This window comes from Pseudorca crassidens, chromosome 18 (genome assembly GCF_039906515.1).
Source record: "Pseudorca crassidens isolate mPseCra1 chromosome 18, mPseCra1.hap1, whole genome shotgun sequence".
NCBI lineage: Eukaryota > Metazoa > Chordata > Mammalia > Artiodactyla > Delphinidae > Pseudorca > Pseudorca crassidens.
In genome coordinates, this window is record NC_090313.1 from 29,909,483 (window position 1) to 29,933,996 (window position 24,514).

Here is a 24,514-nt window from a genome sequence, read left to right on the forward strand (position 1 = left end):
AGAATAGACTAAACAATAATGGGACCAGAACTTTTGTTTATCCCTCTAGGAAAAAGACAAAATTGGATTCCTACCTCGTGTCATGTACTAAAATAAATTCCAGGTGTATTAAAGACTCAACTATGCAAGACAAAACTTTAAAGCATTTGAAGAGAAGACTTAGGGTGAATATTTTAAGATTTTGAAGCAGGGAAGAATTTTTAAATTAAGACTCCAATAACAATAACACCAGGGGAAGAAATAAAATAAAGGAAAATCCTGATAAATTTTTATGCAAAAATAACACCTACTTGTTAAGACATAGTGGAAGTGAAACATAAGCAACAAGTTGGAAGAAGATATTAGCAGCAGATGTAGCTGATTATTTATATTCGTTTACAGAACATATAAAGAATTTGCATTGCTTGGGAAATGCTGAAAATTCTGATAATTTCAGACATTAATGAGGAGGAACAAGGGAGTATCTGACAGTTCAGCAATTCACTTTAGATCTCTATCTAAAGGAATATTTCTCACATGCAAAGGGAGGCAAGTACGAGAACATTCAAAGTACCCAAAAATATTCTGGGCATGAACACAAATGTATATACTTCCTATTATGGGCTAAACTGTGTCCCATCTCCGCAATTCCTGTTGAAGCCCTAATCCCCAGTACCTCAGAATGTGACTGTATTTGGAGATACATCCTTAAAATGGTAATTAAGCTAAAATTAAGCTATTAGGGTGGGTCTTAATCCAATATCTTGTCATTGTAAGAAGAGATTAGGACACAGGAGAGACACCCAGGGATGCGTGCACACAGAGAAGGGGCCAGATGTGGACATAGGGAGAAGGGGGCCATCTGCAAGCCAAGGGGAGAGGCCTCAGGAGAAACCAAACCTGATGACACCTCCATCTTGGACTTACAGCCTCCAGAACTATGAGAAAATAAAATTCTGTGATTTAAGCCACCCGGTCTGAGGTATTTTGTTATGGCAGCCCCAGCAAACTGATACGCTCACCCCCTTCATAAAGGCAAAAAATTAAAACAACCCAAATATCCACCTACACAGGAAAATGGATTTTCTCCCTGAGGTGTAGCCTTTAAGATAACTCAGTGCAAGGGAACTTAGTCCCTGTGTTTTACGATTCGAAGTCCCCCAGATCCAGAAGAGAGTATCTGACTCAACTCCTGGAACACATGCAATGACTACTCCCACCTGGGTTAGCTTACAAGAGTTTGAAATGAAGCATCAATCTGAGATCTACCGGCAAGCGAAACGGTGGTCCCATCTAATCACCAAGCAATTATACTCCAATAAAGGTGTTAAAAAAAAAAAAACAAAGTACATATTTTTCTACTCATAGAAGAGGAATGGCCCTCTGACAAAAATTCTATGAGCCCCCGTCTGTCCCCCGGTTGCATTTTCTTCACCTGATCTTGGTTTAGGTCTCTTGAATTTCCAGAAGTGAGAAGGAAGATGAGAATCAGGGTGTGTGTAGAATAGTCAGATTTTAAAACTTGTGCTGTAGTGGAATTTATTTTAAGCTACTTTATGTCCTTACTCTCTTTCATAAATGTGACCCTCTAGGCAGACAAGCAAGAGCTGAATGTTAGATTCCAGTGCTCTGTCTTGCGGGAATTTTGGAGGATGGATATTATTACAGAATAGCCATCAGTCAAATTTTATAAGATTTGGTACTGAGGACTTTTTAATCTAATAAAGAATCAGTAGAGCAAGGCAAAACTTGCTGCAGATGAGACAGCAATGAACTAATTTATCCAAGCTGGTCTTTTCTATTAATCTTAAGTAATTAGTAAATGTCTGCACACTTAACACGTTTAAGGAGATAAGATCCGAGGATTAAGTGCAGTAACAGCAATAGGTCAGAAACTATTAATTGTGGTTAAACATGTTACAAATTAAAAGAAAAAAAACTGTTCAGCTCTATTTAATTTGCTTTGCTTTAATTTTAATTTAATTTTGCTTTATAACCAGAAGTTATATTCTGTGTATCGACCATAGATAAGGAAAATTGTTTCAGCTAGAATTTGACAATAGAGGCAAATATGTACGTAAACAAAATTGTTCCCAGAATTAACCTTGTAAAAACAAACAAGAAGCATATTTTCTTATTGCAGCAATGCCCAAACTTCACAGAAATAATCCTTAATTCTATGTGTAGAGGAAATTGACTCTTTCTCTATGGTATACTCTCTGTATCCATTCAACCAACATTTCTTTACCTCTGGTGGTAGGTCAGGCACAATTCCTGGAGGTGGAGATTTAAAAATTAAACAAAGTATGTGTCACCAATTGGACTAATGAACTAATTGTTCGTTAGTCCAATTGGAATGATGGAAAAGTGAACAGTTATCATCATCTAGTCAAGTGTGATCAAGTTACACAAAATTCAATCACTAACAACTGGGTTTAGATTAGGGAGCAATACACGGATGAAGTGTGCCCAAGTTGACTCTTAGAAATGACTAGGGATTTATCAAGTGGTGGCAAAAGGGGGATGAGGGGGACTGTAAGAGGGTGGAACATTCCAGGCAGAGGAGCTATAAGGTCATTCATTAAACAAAGAAAATTCAGTCTTGAAAATACATTGACATGTGGACTCAGAAAATAAAAAATAACAGTTAATCCATTTGGTGCCGGGGGGAACTTGATCCTAACTTGTACTGACCTCAAAAATGGTCAGAAACTGAGCTGCTTTTTAAAAACTCTGTGTCAGTGCCAGTCTTATTTATTTGCTTCCAACTCTAATTAATTTATTCTTAGTGTCTTTATATGTTGTACAAGCTCTGGACATTTTAATTCTTAGCAGTCCCAGGTTTTAGATTTCTAAGAAGTATGTCAAACAGTTTTAAAATTCTCCAAAACTTTTAGAACTTTTGAGAGAGGCAATAAAATAGATTGAATTTTCCAGCATTCTAGAGACATTCATGTGACAAAAGTATCCCCTTATAGCCCAAGGTTAACTCCTCAGATTTCACTATAGTTTATTACAGTGAAAAAACACCCACATGGTCTTGAACACATATTCAATTTATGAGCATCAAAGGAAAACAGATTTAGATACATTAAAATGTGGTTTCTATGTTTATAATGATATGCAGCCACATAAAAAATAATGTACAGAACACCTTGTCCTACAAAACAGCTTTGGATAATTTTCTCTGACTAAAAATTATCCTAGTTTGAGAACATTAGATTAGACATGAACATAAATTCGAGACATTATTAATTTATTTGAAAGAGTTGAACATTTAAGAAGACTTGCTACCAGTGGAAACAAAGATGGAAAACTGTCAAATAATTGTGAGTTGCTTGGAATTCTGCCTGGCTTCCAGAAATTAAATTGGGAACAGATGTCTGACCACACAGTGAAAATGATCTTATTAGTAAATGTTTCTTTAAATGAAACACACAATGACAAAAATGATTCTTTAGCAGACTCCCAGTCAAAGGGAAAGAAATATTAGATAGGTTGGAATCTCCGCCATGGACTTCAAATTTCAGAAGTAGAGACTAGCAATTTAGAGGTATTTTTCCTGGGATGCAAATAAAACTTTGCAATTCATTTATAATGCATTTTTTTGTGAACATTTTGATGAACAACAAGAAATAGTTGATGAAAAGATTAGACAACTGAAAGAGGGCTTAGATTTCATCCTTCTTAGTTCAGTTTCAGACCCTAGTACATTTACTTCTGATTGGTTAGAAGCACCAAAACAGATTTTTACTTAAATGATTTAAGGAATTAAGTAGTATGTGATTTAAAAAGAGAGAAATACTATTAATTATTAAAAAATGAAGTGAATCATTTTACTTTAACTATAGTTATATTGATAAATATAACAGGTTAAAACAGGTTAGTTTTTCTTACTCTGCATTTGTAATCAAATTTTTCATGGTAGTTGATAGGTTTTTGCTTAGGTATTTGGAGTCGTCTTTCAAGGAGAATAACTATTTTTCTTGAATGTTAAAATATGAATGAAGAAATATATGGCATTGTGCCAAACCCCTTACATAATACTTTTGACACAGTTAGTTCTCAGTATCTTGGTTTTATTGGAGAACTATGACTCTAGAGAGGAGTAAGTTTAGCAGTTACCACCAGGGGGCAGCAGAGGCTGTAGGATCTCAAGACCTGGAAGTAGCTCTACTGGCTAAAACAGGTACAATCTCGCACTCTTCCTCCATTTTTGCCGAGTTGAGGCTCTTAGCTGGGAGTGCACATCAGAATGTTCCAGAGAGTTTTGAATCATAATCTCTGCGGAAGTGTAGTTTCCAAAAGCTACTGGTTATTCTCATGCATAAGAACAGGTGAGGAGTGAGAAAGATAAGAAGGATCTCAAGATGACTGCCTCCTTTCCCATTGGGTTGACCTTAGGGAACTGGAAACATGGACCACAGCTACTGGGTTTTCAGTAACTTATCTGGGGATATTCAGTCTTGTATTCTCTAGTCACTTGATAGGAGGAAGGGTGAAGCAACCTGAACTATTTTTGCCAGGTCCCCTAAGGACTCACATTTTAACTGGTAGAGAGTATCCACTGAGGTGAAGTTTATTAGGCTTGACTCAGATATAAATTGGCCCACAAAACCTCTGATTATTCTCGTTTGCTCTGGCTCTCTAACTGAAGTTGTTCCCATGCTTTTAAACTGTCAGTGCTTTTAGTATTCACTCAAATAACAAAATACTTCCTTCTTCAGTTAACTGTTTTCTAAGCTCCTAGTATTTACACTAAAATCATTAATGGTGGTTAGAGCATATAGTTCTGATTCTCTTAGATATAAAGGTTTTTTGAAGTTGAGTTTCTTGCAGGTTACTTCTGCTCTTATTATGCCGAACTTAGGGGTGGTAACTTTTTCTTTTAGTCTTCCAAAATCAAGTGTAAAATATGGTCTTTCCATTTATATCTTAGAGCTGAATCGACAGTGCTTAAAGAAGAATTGAGTAAAGAATGTGGAATAACAAGAGGGGAAATAAACATGGGCATTTTTATGATTCTAGATAATATTTTGTACAAGATAGGGTCTATTTTCCAGACTCATAAATTTCATTGTATCCAAGATAGACCCCAAGAACAAAGGAGATGAGTAATATATTCTCTTCTTGTTATTAATTAGTTCTTCTTCCAACTTTAAAGTATTTCAACCTCCTCTCCCAATTAGATTAAGAGGTTTGAATTTTATTCTGACTGTGATGAGAAACCTTTGGAAGTTTTTAAACAAGAAGGAGGTTCAATTTGTGTTTAGAAGAGAGGAATCGAACTTTTCTGTGATAAACAGATGGTGAGAAGATGAGGTGAAATGCAAGAAGATCAATTAGGAAACTAAATGGTGATCTCAGAGAGAGATGATATTGTCTGGACCATGAGAGTAGTGATGGAGATGGAGAAAGTAAAAATATTTGGAACAGACTTTGGAGACCCTAGAAGAACTGACTCGATTTTTATATGGTAAAGTGGGATGGGGGTGGGGAAGGGATTTTGGAAAGGAATGGTTGGAAAATCTACCTTATTTCCTTTCAGTGCCCTTGCATGGGTCTCTGAGATGCTGCTTGTGCCCCTGTCTTGCTAAAGAAATTGGGTAGAGTAAGGCTAACCAAGTTTGTCCTCTCTCCTACATTTTAAAGGGATTAATGTACCCAAACAAATTCACTGAAGCAATGACATATTATGAAGAAAAACAAACAAACCTGTGTGACCTCACACTGTATACCGCAGAGATAGGAAGTGGCACACCGGGCAGGATAAAGCAGGCTGTGGAGTGCTTGCTAGAGGCACTGGTATGCCCAGGAGTTGTTTAAATTAGATGCATTATTGCACGTCCCGTCCTGGGATCAGTCTACCTAGACATCAAGGGGAAGGCATAGAGCTTTTGGTCATCACAACATATTTTTCAGTTTTCCTTTAGTGTTCTGTTCTTTCCAATGAGGCTTTGACTTCTTCTTTCCTTCCCCCCCCCCCGCCCCCCCCCCCCGTATGTATAAGGGATTTAAAAAAAAAAGAGTGTTGGAAAATATCCCCGTGAAAGCACTAGCCTGGACGTCTGGATTTCCGTTTGTGAGACCTGCCTCCCTTACCGATTAGCTGGGCAAGTCACCTATCCTCCCTGGAGAAGTGATTGTAATATAGGAAGCTTGACTCCATGAACCCCAAATGCCTTCCAGCTGTCATTATCTGTGACTCTTATCTTTGAGGTCTGTATGAAAATAATGTCAATTCTTGGGCTTCCCTGGTGGTGCAGTGGTTGAGAGTCCGCCTGCCGATGCAGGGGACACGGGTTCGTGCCCCGGTCTGGGAAGATCCCACATGCCACGGAGCGGCTGGGCCCGTGAGCCATGGCCGCTGAGCCTGCGCGTCTGGAGCCTGTGCTCCGCAATGGGAGAGGCCACAACAGTGAGAGGCCCGCGTACCGCAAAAAAAAAAAAAAAGAGAAGAATGTCAATTCTTGATACCATCAGTGGGTTGCCAGTTCTTGATTTAAATGAAAGAGCCTCAGCCATTGCAAGGTATATCAGCAATCTCAGAGAAAAACACATATTTGAACTTTCAAGGCAAAGAGAAAAATAATGACTACAGGCTGTTGTTTCAACCCCACTGGATATATTCATATTTCTTTTTGGGTTCACTGAATCTACATTTTGCTTTTCCTTGCTATTGTAATCATCTTCTTTCATCCGTCTTTTTTGCTGAACATCATTTATTTCTTATTACACTGGGCTAACAGTAATGTCTTCAGAGTTCTGATTTCTGCATAATCCAATAATCTAATTCAGTGTCCATACAGATCAAGAATATTATATAGACAATAGGCCAGCAAGAGGAGTTTCTCCTAGCTTGGCGTGGACAAATAAAGTCAAAGTGAGCAAGGTACATTGGCTTAGTGGGCAACAAGAAGTGGCCAATGAGTGGTTTCCTTCATGAGCCCAGAATAATCAGACCATTCTGCTGTCTCCCTCTTGTTACAATGCTTCCTTGGTCATAAAATCTAACAAGAGGTTTAACATTAGGCACTGTGACAGCTCAGAAGAAGAACTGCCAGGTGCATTCAAGGTATTTAAAGAGGAGGAGCTGGATAAATGTTACCCCTTACCTTGTGAATTGAAAACAAACCAGCTAATAGGCTGCTGGTTTTATTCTTCTCCATTTGACCAAATTTGAGAGCGTCCAGAATTTTGAAGAACAGAGTTGAGATTCTCAAGTCGCCTGTCCTATGATCAAACAAGACTGGCATTTCCATGTGGATGTCTTGGTATCAACTCGAATGAAACCTGTATAACATTTAAACTGCTCATCTGCTCCTGCCCCTTTGATCCAGCTCCTACTAAAAGTTACCATTCTCACATCAGTCTAATTCACCCGAATTGGTAGTTGCCAGTTTTTCTTATTATTTTAGAGGCTGCCTTCATACTGACCATTTAGTTGCTGATACAAAGTCTGTAAAGATTTGGCATGTGGGGTTGACTCCATAGTGACCGTAAGTCATTAATGCACATGGTTTCTGGATAGGCTAAGATAATATCTATACCATACTCCTAAAGTATCGTTAGGGTTTTATTTCATTTACCTTACCAATGCAAGTGCATCTTGAAATAGAGTTTAGCTTAAATCTTAAATTAGAGCTTAGCCAAGAAGTTATCCTCTGCCTACAGAAATCAAAAGTGATTGGCATTTCCTTCTGCTCCTACCACTTCCCCCCTCAAATCTCTTCCCCTAGGACAGTCCCAGGCACCCACAAAAGGAATATTTGATAGTGTGTGCAACACCAATCTGTAAAGTAAGAGATATAAACTGTAGCAGCAATAACAACAGAAAACCCTTAAGGATTACTCTTTCAGGACCAAGAAACTGCAGTGAACCTGACACTTTTCTGCAATTAGTGTGCCAATTCTGATACAAAGAAAGAGTCATTCTGTTATAAGATGGGGCAGAACAGTGTGGCATCTGCCCTGGCCTGGAGCATGAAGGGGATGCATTGGATGAAGCAGAGACAGACGGTGATGAAGACAATCCTGCAGGAGGAATTTACTGACCTTACTCAGAAGATATTAAAGTTAACATGAGAATCACACACCATCTTTAAATTTAAATAACATGCGTAGTGTGGGTTAACTCACTTTCAGGTTGCCAAATTTTTATAATATCTAGAGTCCAAAAGCACCAGTTAAAGTGCTGCTAAAATAAGTAAGTGGCTTCAACCAACAATTGAAATCAGATTTTCCTGCCCAGCGTGTGTTTCATCCACCCAGATTGGTCTCCTGCTGAATGAAGCATTTTGGTGTCTCTGGGCCCACCACAGCTAACTTATGCACATTCAAACGCCACGTCTTGGCAGACTCTTTATTTGCCTTTTCCTTAGGAACATTTCATGAGCCAGAGCAATAATTTTGAGGTTTGTATAAAAATACTCTATAAATATATGATTAAATTTTGCTTTTAAATACACAGGCTCAACTCTAATTAAAGTCATGAGTACTTTCAGATGGGGAGCCACAAGGATTCGGTCAGGGTGTACTCAAAGAAAAATGGCAAAGCTCAGTCTTTTATGTTTAGGACAGGAGGGGTAAAGGAGATCATTTGGGACAAGGCAATATATTGTCAATAAATGGAAGAACTTATCACATTTCAAGCACTTTAATTCACGACCCACAGTATGTCTTTCAAATGCTATGTTGAAATGCAAAGGCAGAGTAGTAAGAAAATTTGGGGTATGGCATAAAGCCATTTCACACAAACAGTGCCATCTCCTATGCATGTTCTAAAGGGAAAAAAGGGTCTAGTGGAAATGTTAAATGTTTTAGCTACGTGAAAGTATTTAATTCATCAATGAAATGGTTTATTAAATAATTTCTAAAGAAAATGTTTCGCTAAGATGGTTCTAGAGGACATGGATTTGGGGATTATAATTTAAAAATTATATATGTAGACGTCTAACTTGGGAAATTATTTTCTAAAAAAAACTGAAACTTAAAATTTAATGTGGTCCCAGTGGAATGCAATTAGCAAAATATAGAAGGTTGAAAAAATCTTACAAAACAAGTTAATTCGTTTTTCTCTATAAAAGACATTAGAATGAAGTTGGGGGAGAACCTATAAACTAAAAGAGATTTAAGCTAAGTAAAAGTATAATTTTAATATGTGGACCTTATTTGGAATTTGATTCAAATAAATCAAATTGTGAGTAGACAAAGTTGCACAGCATTTACAAGGAAAATTTAGAAAATGCAAACATTGACAGGATATTTGATAATATTAAAGAATTATTGTTAATTTTATTCAGGTGTGATGATATTTAAAACAAAAAATTCCATTCATTTGGAGTCACATGCTGAAATCTTTACCAATAAAATAGGTTCATGTGTTTGACTCAGATTTTTTGGTTTTGGTAAGAAAGCCAGTGGAAAACTTTTAAAACAGCAGAGTACTTGAATTCTTGGACTCTACCTCATTTAGAGTATCTTTTAAAAACTCCTATTAGAATCAATTTTTTTTCAGTATTTTGATATTTACAGATGGTTATGTCCAGAGGGAAATAATCCTTACCACTAAGAGAGTGAATGAAAGAAACACACATGCAGTTTGTAGAAGCAAATCCATTTTAGATATTCCTACTTTGATTCAAGGCAAGATAGCCCACTTTTCCGTTTAAGCCTACTTCCCATCACCATCAGGGTGCATTAGACATTTTCTCTCCTCTGGAAGAAGATGCCCAATAATGGCCTTTTCTAACTGTACGGCCACTGGGTAGGGATGACAACTGGCTGTATGTTTGGAAGACGGCAAGCTGTAGGTCATAGTTAGGGTTTTTTGGATCCATGCTGCCAGATGAGTGTCTGTAGTGATGCCTCCTGCCACGATTCTTGATTGGAGAAGAAATTCAAATCAATCTGCAAAACTCCAATGGTGAACAAATACCATTCTCTATACCTCAGTCTCTTTCACTTGATTTTCTATATTTTATCTATGGGATAATGTACTATGCATATAACATATGTATGTAGGTTTAACTTTAAAGAATTAATTACTGATGGCTTAAAAGGGGCTATCACTAGGAGAAACCAAATAAGAGAGCAACAAATCAAAGGGAAGCACAGAGATTTCACAGAGAAAAACCAGAACAAAACAACAACAAAAACCAAAGGTGACAGTCAGTAGAGACTGGGAACCAGACAGATACAATACAGAAGAAGAATCCAGCTAGTAGTTTAACTTGTACATTACAGGTCTTGGAACAAAAAATAAAAAAAATCTTGGGAACCAGACAGAAGGATGGAGATGGGATGGAAAGTCAATTGGAATTGAGGGACTTGACAGAGCTACCCACATAAGTGGGAGGTTAGGAAGTGATGCTTCAGTAGGTGTTTATAGATGATTCCTGGATCCACTCATTTATTCCTTTAGGAAAGATTATTACTTCCTGCGTATCATGCACTCTTCTAGGCACTAAGGATGCAGTGATGAACAAACAGTATTTTCCTTACTTGTGGTTTGTATCCATCAGTTATTGCTGCATTCAAGAAGAGTAACTTGAAATTCTCTCGCAGGAATGAAGGCTTACTCTGAAGACTAGATATGAAGGAAAAAAACAAACAAAACGTGTACTGCTTGAGAGCTAAAGGAAGCACCAAAATTGGACACTTACGTGTGGTGACAAGCTGATAGCACCCTCTTCCCACATGCAGACATAACTCCTGGGGTAACTCAGACTAATCCCCTTCTCATCACAGAAAGTGCAAAAGAAACATTCTAAACCCAGAGGTGGGGGTTGCAGAGAGTGCATGGGAATGCTCTGCTTTCTCTCTTTTTCTTTTTTGGACCCTCTTCTCCCCTTTTCAATATGTTCTCTTGGAAAGGAGGCTTGGAGCAGCTTGAATGATCTCAGGATAAAAAAAAAATCAGGCACAGAAGGTACAACGGAGACCAAGGGCCAAAAAGACACATACCTGAAGATGAGCTGTATGTTACCTGTGTTTTAAATCACTCAAGCATCTCCACAGATTTGGTAGGAAATGAAGATTATGGCATCTAAGTTCCACAAAGATAGCAGCCCCTTCTGTTTGTTTCTATTACTGGCTTCTAAGGGACCTAGCATATTTTCTGGTATATGTTAATAAATATTTCTTGAATGAAGGAATGAATGAATGACAATGACAAAGATTTTACTGATAGTAAAGAAAATGAAGTATATGAAAATGGTGACCAGTCTTGTAGTCTTGCGTTCCTTAAGTCTATTTCCTTTTCTGTTTCAGCCTTAATGTCTGCTTCTCTGGGGACTCATGCTTATTTGTGTTCTCAGCCTTCTAAGATATGTTAAACAAGATAGCAGTATTTTAGTCCATGACACAATCTAAGATGCGACTAGACAAATGCATTTAATGTGCATTATATATCAGTAGTTTGTGTTCGATATACACTTGGGATATTGAATTGAAAAATGTTCCCTGCCTCCATTAATAATGATTTAAAGGTAAATCCAATGAACATTATGTCAACTCTCATTGATTCAAGGACTGGTTATCTATTTGGAGGATTATCAAGATTTTGTGCTGTTTTTCCTTTGACTAGAGAGACTCTTCTGGGATCATGGTTGAATTAACATGGCTCATTAGTATGTAGGAATAAAATATTCTGGTGTCTATAATTTTATAAAGGGGTGTGGAATACGATGATGGGGAGGTGAGACATAAAATGCATTGTATGACTTTTTTAAAGGTTCTGTCCCTTGGTGTCTTACAAACAGAAAGCATCCTATTCCTTCACATTGCTTTTCATTTTCTTCTCCTTCTGTGTATGACCTGGGATGGTAGTGACGGTCATAGAGCCATAAGTGGGTGGTAGATGGTCAAAATAATGAAAGCAGAATAAGAGAATTAGTTTTGAATGAAATCTGCATCTCTCTCACTCAGAATCCCACACTAGCAGAAGCAAACTCATGTCAAATGAAAGTCCAGTAGACGAGCACCATGGGGCAAACATTTCAGAATCACAGCTGATTCTCAAATGTGCTACTTCAGGGCTGTTTGACTTTGAGTCAGTTATTTAATCCAATTTTAAAATATTTGTCTCCAAATGAAGGTAATGATGTCAAACTTATATAAATATGAGAATTAAATTCATTAATGCATTTAAATGTTCAGTATACTGCTTGGCTATTGTTAGGGTGCAATAGATGCTAGCTAATATTATTTTTCCTTTGATAGAAAAATAATTATTTTGTTTTAATAAAATAAAAAGCAAAAAAGAAATTCATTATGATTATCCTTCAGGTTTCTTCTCAGATTTTTAAATTTTTAGCTAACCATTGAGTTTGCTTTCATGTAACATGCAGATGTAATGTTCTTTATCATTGACCTGGAAGATATTATTTTAAGAAAAATGATTGTTGTTGGTGCTTAAAATATAGATTTAAAGGGATGTTTAGAAATGAACTATTTTCTATATCTGTGAGAAGAACAAACTTGTGGTTACCAAAGGGCAGAGGGAAGCGGGGAGGGACAAATTAAGGGTATGGGACTAACAGGTACAAACTACCATATATAAAGTAGGTTAGCAACAAGAATATACTGTATAGCACAGGGAATTATAGGCATTATCGTGTAACAACCTATAATGGAGTATAATCTGAAAAATACTGGATCACTATGCTGTACACCTGAAGCTGATATAATTTTGTAAATCAACTACACTTTGACTAGTACAAAGAACTAACCGATTCTAACCTGTTGATTCTGCAAATGAGATTTTGGTGAAGCAATGAGGCTAAATTGGTGGCCGATGGTCACAGTACCATTTAGGAACAGCTCTGATGACAGCTTGAGTCTCTGCCACTGTGTCCAGTTCTCTTTCCCGAGAAAGCATAGCCTTGTTTAAACAAGTCCTGATTGGACAGTGGAGCAGATACTTGACTCTTGGTGGACTCATGAGCTTCTCTTTCCTATTAACATGAATTAATAACTCAGAAGTGGTACATCTTGAGGTTGGTAGAACTGAGAGGGAGTTTTGGGGGTAGGAGAAACATTGTATGGCCCAAGCAGACATAGTAGCAGAGAAAGGAACCCTATGGAATTGCAACCTAGTTGTCTCCCCAAAACTCCTCTGTTTTGCTTCTGCTAGTTGGGATGGGTTTCTGCTACTATAATCAAAAGAGCCTTGAAAAGGACTAAATGAATAATCATTTTTGTTCAGATAAAATAAGTATTTAACTGCAAATTTATACCTTATTAATAGACATTAAATAATGCAACCTGGAATTGGATTTTACAAATGTGTTGGCATTTTAGATGTACTCTTGTCTTTCATAAAATAGAGCCATCTGCTAATAGCTTTGATCAAAGCATAAAACACTACTTAAACTAACAAATTTTGAAACGGAAACATGAAGAGAAAGATTCTTTAATTTTCTAATTGCTCTTCTCTGCTATTGAAATTAACTAGCATTTTATCTTTAATGGGAACAATTATGAAGAGAAACATTTGCTAGCTAATTTAAAGGTTAGCCACTATGGCATGACTAACATCTATGAGAAAAAGAATCAGTAAATTGTTACGTTGCAGCAATCAGTATAATTGATGCTCCTGTGAGTACCTGGGATATTTAATTCCTCATTTTCTTCAATGGATCGTAACCACTGAAGTCTGCACAAAGTAGAAATTCGACACAATAAATGTTAGCTCCCTGCTTTTGCCAGCTCAAATATGTTTCTAATAATAGCAAGACTTTATCTTTTGTTTAAAATATTTTGTCTTTTGTTTAAAATATTTTGCTTTTAACAAAGAACAATTTTTGCTTTGATTAGCAGTTTTCACATCCCAGTAACTCTTCCTCATGAACAGGCAAGTGGAAGTGGCAATAACCTTAGGATTACATCATCTCCAGCACCAAATGTGACCCCTGGGAACTGAGACTGGGAGAATTCTTCACTACAATTTATCAGTCACCCTCACTTAGTCCCTGTCATCACTCAGCTCTTTTTCATGGTATTTCCATGTATGTAGGGAGAAGGGGAGAAGTGGTTTTAAAAATCCACCTTCTCACTTGGAAAGCTTGAAGAAATTAAGATTTTACTTTTATACAACTAATGTTTTTTAAATAAAATGGCTAATTTTTCAGGTTGAAAAGTCAATTCTCTAAAGAAACAAAAGCCCAGTCAGATTCATATGGCTTACAGAATTCTTACCGTGGCCACGTCATAGAAAATCTTCTGATGTGGTTCATTGTTTCTCAAGCCAAAGCACACATCTGTGCTCCCAGGATGTCCTGATGTAGATGCTGTTCTTCCAGCCAAGTAGTATGCTCTGCCACTTGGCAAAATAAAGCCCTTTGAGAGGCAGTATGAACTTGAGTGGCTGGCTACATATTCATCTCTGCCAGCTAGTAATGATTATTTTATTTTTACAAATTGCTTATTGAATTTTATGTATGCGCTCGCTCTTAGAAGAGGCAACTTTACCCTATGAAGAAAGAGAATACTATTTGTTCAGCTGTGGTGTTTGGGACCTTATAATGACAATTCTGATAGAATATAGAGCCCTATCTCAAAATGTACAGGTAACAGGCTCTATCCGGACCACTCAATCAGAATGACTGGACAGAAGGAAGCTGCCAGTTTGGTTTTTAAAGAAGCTCTCCAGGTGGTTCTTAAGCAAAGTGAAGTTTGAGAATCAGTGATTTAGAGGACTTCAGCATAAAGTCCTCTCCAAATACAACTGGTTTATTGACGCCTTTGGATTTCTCTTAGGGGCGGCTGCCTAGCTGGGCCCGTGATAAGTCTGTCCAGCCCTGGAGCACGTTATTAAGATATCCTTTATGGCCATCCACATTCTCTAACATGTCTTTATCTCTGTTTTCCTAACTTCCTTCAGTGGGTCCCAACATGTGTTGGAGAAAGGAATAGCATTTATCGGGCGACTTCAAACCCTCAAATACGAATAAACAGTATTCTCTTCTTTTAGCCCAGGAGTAGATGGCTTATACCAGCTTATACCGAATCAGTATCTATCATCCATGTCTGTCTATCTATCCTCCCTCTAACAGAGAACTACTAAACATCTATGATGAGCGAAGTACTAAGCAAAGCATCATTGGAAATACTAGGGCGCATCAGACACATTCTCAAAGGAGGTTACAAACACCTGAGTGCAGTGATATAAACAGATATAAAGGGGCATTAGATTAGGCATGGAGATGATTCTAACATGAGCTGAGTGTGGCACTAGGAGACCCTGAAGTTTTGAACTTGGGACACTTGGACACTGGTGACATTTTGAGAGGTCACACTTGAATCCCTAAACTGTCACGTGGCATTGTAAGGCCATATTAGGGACACAGGGGACAGAATAACTGACACCAGGGAGGAAATACTTTGTGTCTTGTCAGGGATGAAACTGTGCTGCCTAGCTAGATATTGGAGCATAGCTGAGCCAATCTATAGCACTGGAGCTATTCTTCTTAGTTCCATCATACTTTTTTTTTTTTTCCCTATTTGGATGGAATACAAGTTAGTGGTTCCCCAGCTGAAAATGAGATGGTAATTGTAACAGACGATAGAAAGAACACCAGAGTGAATGCTTGCCAGTTGGTGTGGTTGAACTCTTTCCAGCTTGGAAATTCAGAGTAAAGAGGGATCTGTGTGGGTTGAAGCCATCCCTGCAAGAGTCTGCCTCTCATTCCTACTGTTTTTAGGCAGGTCTTCACCACACTCTTTAGACAAGAACCTCTCCATTTTTATCCTAAGACAAAACAAACAAATAGCGAATCTCCGATGAAGATATAGAGGACCTCTTGTTTATAAATGGTTTTTCAATGTTATTACAAAGTAATGTATATACATTGCAAAACATGAGAAAACATATCATACAGGAAGAAGAATAGGGAATTTTCCTTCATCACTTTAACATTTTTTAGTATTTAGTCCCTTGTCATTTTTTTCTGTCATACGTACTATGCATACACATTCTTATTACTTTCCACAAAAATAGAATTCTTTTGTATACAGTTTTAATACTTTCATTATTTAAAAATGTAACTCCATATTCTAAACATTCTCCCTGTTGTTTAATATTCACCCTTAGTATTATTTTAATGGCTAATAACTGCTTATTACATTTGAATGTAACACACTTTATGTAAACATTTCTCTATTTTTGGACATTTAGGTAATTTCTAGTTTCGTGTGAGTACCACCATATAGTTGAGTGCAACCAAATATACTTCAAAGTATTAAAATTTCCAGTCAAAAGATCAAAATGATCCTTTTGAAACAGAGCTATAGGCTGTAATTTGGCCAAGGAACTTGAGGTACCTCAGTGGTTAAGATCGTACAAAACTGGGCAGTCTTAGGGAAGATAGTTCTAGGTTTTTAGCTGATGATAAATTGTGTACTGATCTCTAAGCAGGGGGAATTATTCCAGTCTGCAAAGTGGACTAAGCAAATAAGAAACCAGGAAGATTAATGGTCAGAAGACAGGTTCAGGGGAACCTGGCTTTACTGTGATTGATGGCCCCCAAGTGGAAAACAATAACAGGCCCAACAAGAGTTTAATAATCTTTAAAAAAAAATAAATGGCCCTCCTCTGTCCCATAAGTAAAACTTTTTAAATGTCCTTATTTTAAAATGACTGTATCAAATCATGTTATTTTTATTTTGGAAACTTTTAAATGCTATGAAAATATTCATTTAATAAAACCTCTTTACAGAAATCATAATCAGCATTTCTAACCAGAGAACAATGGTGGGAGGGAGAATTCTTTTCAGAAATACAAAGAACAATGCCAAGTTTCTGATTTTGAAAAGAGTTGTTAAATAAGGCACAGAAATGAACTGAGGGAAAAAAAACAAGTTAAGAAATTTTCTCAAGTTTCCCTCAAGTCAAAGAGAGTGTACTGCAGAGTTTAATAGCATAAAGATTAGGCTTGGATTTTTAAGATCTGCATGTTGAGATTATAAAACTCTATAAATCATGTTTATAGTATGTGTCTCAATATTTAAAATATTTTATTTAACTCTGGAGGCCATGTTCAGTGGATTAAAATAAAGTCTTATGTTTATGCAAGTCTCATACCATAAATCAGTACAGACTCACTATTAGAGTTTATGAAAAGAAAAATGAAAGACTCCACTACCCTTCTGATGTACATTTCTGAATGGCTTTCCTCCCTCCACAACAAAAATTAAAACGTTTTTAGAATTAAAACTTTTTAAATGCCTTTATTTAAAAATTATTGTGTCAAATCATGTTATTTTTTTTGGAAACTTAAGTGATGAAAAGATACATTTAATAAAACCTCTTTAGAGAAATCATAATTAGTATTTCTAACCAAAGAACAATTTAGCATACAGATTATATTTGCAGAATAGAACTTACACTTATATATGTGGATGTCTTCTCCAACTGTTAGAAATAAGGAAAACAGAGGTACTCTTTATGAGTTATATTGTCTTAATTTAGACTTGCTTGACTCTATTTAATTTGTAATAACAAATAATGCATTTAAAAGAAGAATATATCAACAGAGGGACAATGATTAGTACAGTGAAAAGTTCAAATGTTTGACCTTTGAAAACATGTATGTCTAGCTCTTCGGAAAGATGCTGGATTTGGAGTCTAGGATTATGCTTGTTCCTCAGACAGGTGTTCTGAACTCTTTGCTGGGAGGTGTTATTCTTCTGTCATTTACAAATAAGAAAAGTATAACTACTGCATAAATAAGAAATGTTACAGCTTTCCACCCACAATTTCCTTATCTATTAAACAGAGCCATCTAGTGTGTAACTCCTACTCTCCTTGTCTTAGAACACTTTTCATCTTTTTTCCTAGGATGTATATAACTCTGCTTCTAATATAGTCAGGGAAAATACCTCAGTGTCAGGATGACTATGCAGTTTGGCTTCATAAGAGGGGATAGTATCATAGGGCTCTAAGCCTTCAGAAGCACTGGATGGAAGGCAGAGAATGAATGATTTCACTGGCAAGTTACTGTATCCTGCATTTTGTTTAAGGGGCTGTGTATGTGAGAAACCCATCCCGCTGGAAGGGCTACTTGTGACCCATAGACATCTTAAGCCAAAGGTAGCTTTTGAGCAGCCCACCTCACCTATGACTGAGTGATCTCAAGATGCAGCTAGGGCTTCCCTGGTGGCGCAGTGGTTGAGAGTCCGCCTGCCGATGCAGGGGACACGGGTTCATGCCCCGGTCCGGGAGGATCCCACATGCCGCGGAGCGGCTGGGCCCGTGAGCCATGGCCGCTGTTCCTGCGTGTCTGGAGCCTGTGCTCCGCAACGGGAGAGGGCACAACAGTGAGAGGCCCGCGTACCGCAAAAAACAAAACAAAAAACAAAATCAAGATGCAGCCAGTCTGATTTATATTTGTTTTTCTTTCACATTATCCTAGGACTCCCAAAGTCCAAGGCAACTAAGAAAAGGTAGGATACTGGAAATGAAAATGACTCTGGATTAGCAACTTCAATCCACATTCAGAATAATTTATCTTTGTTTCCTCCTATTATTTATCTGTGTCTTTTAACCCTATTGTGTGGGTTCCTTAAATTTATCTTGTCACTCTTTAAAAATTTTTTAAACTTCCATCTATATATGTATTTTTCCATATTGTTTAACTATTCTTTAAAAAATGGCATCATGTTTACTTCATGAATTTAATATTTTCTATTTTTTTCTAAGGATAAAAATTTTAGTTTTTTAAAGTTTTTTTTTTTCTTCCTGCATTGTCTCTTTTATTTTGAGACATTGTCTCTTTACACTGTATATGGATGGTGGTGTATTTTAGTCTTCTTGTTAGAGTTAGAAGTTTTCCTCAAATGTCTGTTGGTTTCTGACTGACTTAAAAGAGACACAGTAAAGTTGTGTGTCTGTCAGGTCAGCTAGGGATCCCCAAATCTGTAGTTTTCTTTTCCTTCTAGAGAAAGTTCTCAATCTTCTGCCTTGATGGGCAGCCCATCAGCTAGTTCTGGATGAGTGAAGAGGACTTACTCTTTGGCATGTGTACTGTATCTCACTGCCTGGTGTCCCTAAGCCAGGGCGTTCCTAGTACAGTTTCTGCAGGGAATAAATCTCTCATCTCTAGCAGGAGTATGAGGGGGGCTGTTGCTTTAGTTGAATGGGGACAGTCCCTCTGATTGTTCCACATATGAAGGGTCAGCCAATCCTGTTTTCAGTCTCTCATGTCTTAACCCACTTTCCAGCACACCTTCTGCCTACAACCCTTAAAACTCCTGGGTTCCCAGGAGTGAATCGTCTTGATTCTTGTCAGTACGCACATCTTAAGATATTCGGTTTCATTGAGGCTTCCGTCATGTTCGTGCATATACCTGGAGTATTCAGCTTCTAGTGGAGTGTCTTAAAACAGCAAGGACAGATTATAACCAGATCCGGACAGGGTCTTCTGGGCCGCTTCCTCTCTTGATGAACCTGGTTCCTTCCATCCTCTCTCTAATACCAGGAGTGTTCTATCAAGCTTATTCCTTGTTATCCACACCATACTGACATCAGTCCCAGAAAAAGGAGGAACGTGTATCCTTCCCCCATGTCCTCATTTTCTGTCCTGATATTACTTTCACTCCACACAGAAGGACACGATCCAGCCATGTGGTCCCCAAATTATACAATTGTCTGGCTTCACCACATGTCCCGGATTCTGAGGTATTAAGTTCCACCACATGCAGGAGATCAGCAGCTCTGGATATACAGCTCCAAGCTCCATTTAATCTCTTTTCAGCCTCTCCTTGGCAATAGTTTAGAAATCTCGTGGTCAAAGTTAAAGCAGAGTCTCTCTTGTCCAAGACAAATGAATAACACAAAGGGTGAGAGTGACAATCAACACAATAGAAGTGACACTAATTACTTGTGGAGCAGATACAACAATTTCAGCTGAGAGAACTGGGAAAAGCTCTATCTCTTTTTTCCTTTTCTGTCTTTTATCATTTTGTTTCCTTCCTTTCTTTGCTTTTTTTTTTTTTTTTTTTTTTTGATGACCATGAAGAACAAATAGTTCCCAGTTTCCCTTGGAGGAATTCTGCTGTGTTACAATTCTGGTAGCCAAGAAGTTCTTCATTATGTCCAACCTAAATTGCCTCTGACTTAATTTAATGCTATTTTATTTCATTCAATTCAGCATGGAAAGGGAAAAAGTAATAAATTTCAATTTCATAAAATCCCTTCATACACTTCAAGACAGTGATTAAGCCACTTCAAGTTTTCTTCTCTAGCCTAAACAGCCCTGACAAAAATCTTTCTGAAATGATTTTTAGATTGGGTTCCAGGGATTACGTTTCTCTTGGTAAAATAAGACCTGACTGAAGCTTTTCTTCTGCTTTTCTGGCTATACTTTTTTTTTTTAACTAGGCATGTACTTCAATCACACTTTATAAACCTCATTTACAATGTTCAGTACTTACATACTCAAAACTTGTAGGCCTTTAAAAATTGCAACTTTATTCAAATTAACCAAAGCAGATATCATGGTAATTCAAAAGTGATTGCAGGCTGACTTTGGTGTTATGAAAACATAAACATTGGTCTCCTGGGCTAAATTTCCTCTTTCATATGGTCACAATTTTAAGAACAGGCTGTGTAGACAGGAGTGTTATTGCCAGAGACACCGCTTGGAAGCAGCCCTACGTGTGCAAGTGTGGTTAGTTTGAGCTAAACAAAGAAACAGTAAAAGTTTGATGAAGCCCAGTTGGGAACACAGTCTGGGGGATTGTGTCTGTGACAAGAGAGATTATTCTGCAAAGCAACTTTCCTTAAGCTTCTCTAAAAGCATATAGATATCACAAAGTTTTTGTTTTCAGTTAGAAAAGAACATGCCACTAAACGATTAATAGCTGCCCATGGTATTTTGACAAGATTGACCTTCACATTTAAGATATGCAGTCCTAACAGCGAAGGATTACGTAATAAAGATAATTTAGGAGGCATGAAATCCTGAAAACAGAACCAGGTATTTAATCATCTTTAAAATATGGAACGCTATTTATTCCATGATACTTGTAATGGATAGGCTGTATATGTCAAGCTTCCCTTTCTCCTTTTTGGTAAGAAAATCTCTTTTTCTAAGGAAATCCATTCCATGAGATTTGGATGGAGTGATCACTCTCCCTCACTCCATGTCCCACCAGCATTAAGGGCCTTCCCAGCTGAAGACTACATGCCCTTAGAGGCAGTGACTATTTGTGGACGGACATGTGACAGAAGCAGTGGTATTTCTGAGGTTTTTCAGCCAGTCCCAGATAAGGAAGATGGTGTACAAGAAGTCTCCTGAATGTAGAGAAGCAAGAACTCTGTGTCACTAAATTCTGCCCCCAGCCACTTAAATTTTTTTTTTTTAGCTGGACTATTTTTATATGAATTTCTATTACAATTAAAAGTCCCAATTAATAGGACTGATCAGAAACACTCCATTTTAAGCAAGGAAAATGAGGCATGATTTGCCTAAGTTAACGCACAGCTGGTTTGCTGTGCAGCTATGCTCGATGTCCAGCTCTCTTAAGCTTTGTTCTTTGACTCTTATTTCCTGGGCACCTGCAGTGTGTCAGATCTTGGTGGTAGAATGATAAGCCTCCCTTCACCAAGCTTATAGTTGATTTCTCTTTAATTCTCCATTTTGGTGAAGCTATGTATTGTTAAAGTCTCCAAGAGAAAATTTCTAAAAGCAACTTTGTTATAATAAATTGAACTGCAAAGAAGAGAGTGAAAGATTTTCCATAGAACTATAAATATTAAATTTAGAAATATTAAATATTTCATCTAAATCTTGAAGCCTTTTTTATAAACCCCATTTTGTAGCTAAAATAAGTACTAAGAAAATTAAGCCACTTTGCCAAATTCATACTCCATTCAGTCTATTTTTAAAAAGAGGTTGTTTGTTGCTTAATTCATTATGAAGACTGTGTACAAGAAAAAATACTGAGGTTAAATTTTTTTTCTTTTCTTATATAATAGTATTGCATGACTTCATTTGTTAAAAACTTATAACTCTTCTATTACCATAAATATCCTAAAGCTTAAATAAGTACTATTAATGGAATGATTACTATGAATATATCTAATTACTAGCTACCTGCATTGTGGGAAGGAATTTGAGACCCAAAATTCTTCCTGTTCTTTCATCCTGCCTTGAAGTTGCAATGACCCCTCATCTCTCGCCTAGCTCAAATGCCGCAAACATATAATCTCCAGAACTTTCCGTCAAGACAAAGAAGCCCAAGAAGATCTAAAGTGACTAGAGGGAAAAAGGTAAGTCTAGAATATACCTAAACTTTTTTAACTCTTAGATTCAAATGCTTGTTATCATATACCAATTTATTAGGCAGGGGGTGCTAATAAACAAAGTGCATAAATTTAATTATTGAGATAGGTCAATTTATTATTTTTCAAATAGGCATGTTAACTGGTTTTGTTTTGTTTTTACTTTAAATATGTGTGTTTCATTTTATGTTAATTATAACTTAATGAAGTTGTTTAAAAAAAGACAAAAAAGATGAGACATCCCTTTCATCAAATTCACACTCACAAGGAAGGATGTCTATAGTGTATTAAGTGAAGAAAAAAATGTGAAACAGTAGGCATGATATTTTTTATGGAATACTTATAAGCAGAAAATGTTAACTTTGGCTGTGGGAATACAAAGAGTTTTCACTTCCAAATTTAAATACTGCCATAGTCTACAATGAACATATGTAAGGGTCGGGCTCCAAGATGGCCCCCAGGGATCCCTACTTCCTGGGATTCATGCCCTTGTATATTTGTCTCCCACATTGTATCACAGTTAGTTTGTGTGACCAATAGAATATCTCAAAAATGATGATCTGCCTTAAAAGGCAACATGGCTTCCTTTTTGCTCTCATCTGAATTATTTATTTTAAAGGATACAAAGCAGCTTTATGGTGGGGTCCATATGAAGAGGAACTGAGGCCACCTGCCAACAGCCATGTGAGTGAACCATCTTGAAAGAGCATCCCCCAGATGCAGCCCAACCTTCAGATGACTGCAGCCCTGTCTGTCATCCTGACTGCAACCTCATGATATGAGAGAGAATCATCCAGGTAGGCCATTTCCAGATTTGTGATTCCCGGAGATGTTTGTTATTTTAAGACATTAAGATTTGGAGGAATTATTTACATAATAATAGATACCCAAAACAGCATGTATTCCTTTTTTTTTTTTTTTTTTTTTTGGATAGCTATATATATATTATATACAATAATATATATAATTAACATATAATAAATGTGCATATGTAAAGAATGCAATCTGATAAGTTTTTATATATACAGTTGACCTTTGAACAATGCAAGTGTTTGGGGCATCAATCCTTCACCCAGTTGAAAAAATCCTACCTATAAATTTTAGTCAGCTCTCAGTATAATGGTTCCTGCATATCTGGGGTTCCACATCCTTGGATTCAACCAACTGCGGACCATGTAGTACTGTGTTTATTGAAAATAATCCATGTATAAGTGGACCCACCCAGTATTGTTCAAGGGTTAACTGTATATGATATAAATATATAGGTATGATATGTAACTGTATCTGTAAAGTATCACTAAAATCAAGATAATAAACATACCAACCATTCCCCCCAAAAGTTGCTGAGGGCCTTTGCTTATTCCTCCTTCACACTCCCAGCTTGCGTACCCCAAAGCAATCCTGTCTACTTTCTGTTGCTATAAATGACTTTGCATTTTCTAGGATCATGTGTAAATAGAATTACACAGTATGGACTCTTTTTGTTTGGCTTCATTAACTTAGAATTATTTTGAGAATCATTCACATTGTTGCATCTATCAATAGTTCATTCCACTTTATTGCTAAATAGTAATCCATTTTATATTCAGCATTGGATATACCAGTTTGTTCATTCATTCACCTATTGATGGAGAGGTGGGTTGTTTAGAGTTTGAGGCTTTTCCAAATAAAGCTTCTATGAAATACCTAGCAAGGGAATGACTGGGTTATATGATAAGTATATGTTTAACATTTTAAGAAGCTGCCAAACTCTTTTCCAAAGTGCTGCCTCATTTTACATTGCTAGAGAGTTCCAGTTTTTTCACATACTTGCCAACACTTGGTATGATAAGATTTCTTAACTTTAGTTATTCTAATAGATATGTAATTGCATACTATTATAATTTTAGTTTGCATTTTTCTAATGACTAATCATTCTGAACATCTTTTTGTGTGCTTAATTGCCATCCATAAGTTTTTTTGTGAAGATTCGACTCAGTATTTTGCCCAATTTTTTATTGAGTTGTTTGTTTTGTTGTTAGAATTTTGAGAGTTCTTTATATGTTCTCTATCATATATGATTTGCAAATATTCCCTTCCAATCTGTAACTTGGCTTTTCATTCCTTTAGTAGTGTCATAAACTAGCAGAAGCTTTAAATTTTGATGAAATCCCATTTATCAATTCATTTTAAAAAACAGATTATGTTTTTTCAATCATATCAAAGAAATCTTTACCTAACCCAAGGTCACAAAGATTTTTTTCCCAATGT

General features: G+C 36.8%; 1 long non-coding RNA gene across 1 annotated transcript in view; it reads left to right on the top strand.

Moving 5' to 3' along the window:
* Positions 1 to 24,048, top strand: part of LOC137211192 (uncharacterized) — a 486,842-nt gene extending 462,794 nt beyond the window's left edge. Inside the window, exons 13-14 of the long non-coding RNA XR_010936941.1 lie at positions 22,167 to 22,252; positions 22,884 to 24,048. This is a non-coding gene — a long non-coding RNA (uncharacterized lncRNA). The remainder of the gene's footprint in view (positions 1 to 22,166; positions 22,253 to 22,883) is intronic.
* Positions 24,049 to 24,514: the final 466 nt, after the last annotated feature.